Genomic DNA, 2744 nt, shown 5'->3' with positions numbered 1-2744 from the left:
TTATAATTTTTAAATTTTTAAATAAAAAATAAAAATAATTTAAAATAGAGAGTAAATTCTCTAAAGAATTGACTGAAAAGGTGCAGGTGATAAAATTATCAACAATAATTGATAATAATCTCTGTATAGCACTTTAAAGTTTAAGAACTATATCCACATTACCCTATTATTAAAATGTTTTATAGGGAATTAACAAATCACCACATGAAGAATTAATCTATTTTCCAAGGTTTTTTGGTGTGTGAAAACTAGTGTGAAAAACTATGAATATTAATTTAAAATTTCGAGACAGCTAACAGAACTTGCAAAATTAGATTTTGTTACTCAATAGTTTCGACTTAAGAATGTATAACTTAAAATAAGAAAATAAATACAAAAACCTTAACATATAACTTAAAGCATAAAAATACAAATAGATTTCTTACTGCCATTGTTTGCCGTGTCAATTTAACCAACACTGTAACTAGGGATCCGACTGTTATGTTGTTGCTGTCTTCATCATCCAATACTGTAAAAAATAAAAAAAAAAAATTGAGTAGAAAATACAAATCAAGTTCTTTGTCAACATAAACAGCAAAATGACTTATCCAAATCAATTTGGTACTTTAGCATTTCAGACATATTATCTTTTAAACTTATTCAGTAAAGAATAATTTACTGACTGTCTATTCTGTATAAGGCTCTCCAGGAAATGCCTTCAACTATATATTCATTTAATCTTTAAACTCGCTCTATGAAGAATTATTATTTCTACTTAAAGGAGAAACTGAGATTCACAAGGTCACATAATGGCTATAATGGCACTGCCAAGTTTCAAACCCAGGTTTTTTTAAAACGCAGTATAATGTGAGGATTACCATGTCATAGTTTTCTCTCCTAGCGATATAAAAATAGGCTTCTGTCACTCTATTAAGCTGTACAAACCTTTATATTCACAAGATTTTATCTGTATGATTAATGCCTGCCTATCAGAATAAAATAATTAAAACTAGTCTTCTAAGCCACACTAAAGAGATTTTTTAAGGCACGTACTTAAAAATATTTTTATATTTAAAATGGTGTGTGTGTGTGTGTGTGCTAGTCTTCTAAGCCACACTAAAGAGATTTTTTAAGGCACGTACTTAAAAATATTTTTATATTTAAAATATATTTTTGCAATTGTTTATTTTAAAACCATGTCTGCCAAACTCCCAAAAATCTAATAATAAAATAAACATTAAAACTAATAACACTAAAATAAATTAACATTAAGTTTAATGAGTAAAATTAATATAACGTGTCAAACATATCTTCCATTCAAATGTAGATATAATACATTTTTTCTACCGATTTTATCTATAAGCATTTTCTTCACTATGTATTTCTGCTTACAGGTTTTTCTAAATTTGTCATGTTTAGTTTACACAGATTTAGATTAGCACATTGTTCTGGTCTGCACTAATATACTATCAGTTGGAAGAGAATGGCCTCCAACAATTTATAACTGATAATATCCTCTATTACTGGTTGCAAGGCACAACAGCTGGGCATCAAAAAAAGGTACAACATCCTTTCTTCACCCTAGAAGTCTCCATTATCATAAATCATCAAATCTGGACTATATATTCATCAACACTGCAAAGCTGTATGTGCGTGAGCACTGCATGTGAACTAACAGCTATAACAATGTCTGTCATTTGATGCTTTAAAGTAAAGAAAAGCCTATAGGGGATTCTATATAGTCTCTACTGATGTGGGAAAAGAGATCCACCATTTCCAGCACTGGATCATGCAGATGATCCTTTCCTGCTTCTATAATTCTTCTACTCTTCCTCCATAAACTATATTACTCATATTACACATTTGGATAGCACTGTAAAAATGTAAAATAATAAACTGTCAATAAAAAATGCTATGGATTGAAACACATAATGTTCTGAAGTGAGACTGAATATTCTTACATCAAAATCACTCCAACATTCATTTTTCTAAGCAGCATGTACATTTTAATACCCTTGATTATATCAAATGGTATATCTTCAGTCCCTAACTGGATATTTAAATAGTTTCTGATTAAATTAGTTATGTTCTTAAGTGAAGCCTTGAGATTAATAGTTTTAATATTTAAACCTGTGGACTCACTAAGAAATCCCAGTTCCCCACCAAAGCAGCCACAGCTTTCACTACACATTTCTTACACTCCAACCAAATTGCACTTTACCTTCCTTTCTCAAACACCCCAGTCTTTCTAATTCCAATTATGATTCCAATTAGAATGCATATTCAATAAGGCAGAGGCTTTGTCCTACTCACCACTGCTTCCTCAGAACCCAGGAGAATAAATGGCATGCAATATTTGTTGAATGAAGAAAATGTACAACTCTGTCATTCACTTAACACTCGCCTATGCTTCTGTGTTTTTAATCCTAGGTTTATGTTCAACTAGACTATAAACCCTTTAAAGACAGAAAACATTCCTAATGCATCTTTGTATCTTGGTCCCACAAGAATCTTACCACAAAGTAACTTAGTAAATGTTAGAGCTCAGAACAATGCCACAATGAAGGAATGGAGCAGTTAATCTCCAATTCTGTAACCATTCTATGATAATATTATTCAGCTATTAAAATGGAAACTCAAAAAACAATTAGGCAGAAAAATAATCTCTTTTTTCACTAGATAAAGGTAAGTCAAGAAAAACAAATGAAATGTGATAGAGAATATAGTAATTTTTAAGGCTTAATTAACGTAAATAGGTTGGGTTT

The 2744-nt window shown here is 30.2% G+C and overlaps 1 protein-coding gene across 1 annotated transcript in view; it reads right to left on the bottom strand.

Annotated features, from left to right (window-relative positions):
* The window catches only part of SEC63 (SEC63 homolog, protein translocation regulator), an 88199-nt gene that overhangs the window by 22661 nt on the left and 62794 nt on the right, over positions 1–2744 (bottom strand). The gene's annotated exons all lie outside the window — the stretch shown is intronic.

This window comes from Pteropus vampyrus, unplaced genomic scaffold (genome assembly GCF_000151845.1).
Source record: "Pteropus vampyrus isolate Shadow unplaced genomic scaffold, Pvam_2.0 Scaffold58, whole genome shotgun sequence".
NCBI classification, from domain to species: Eukaryota; Metazoa; Chordata; class Mammalia; order Chiroptera; family Pteropodidae; genus Pteropus; species Pteropus vampyrus.
This window is presented reverse-complemented; position numbering and strand designations above follow the sequence as displayed.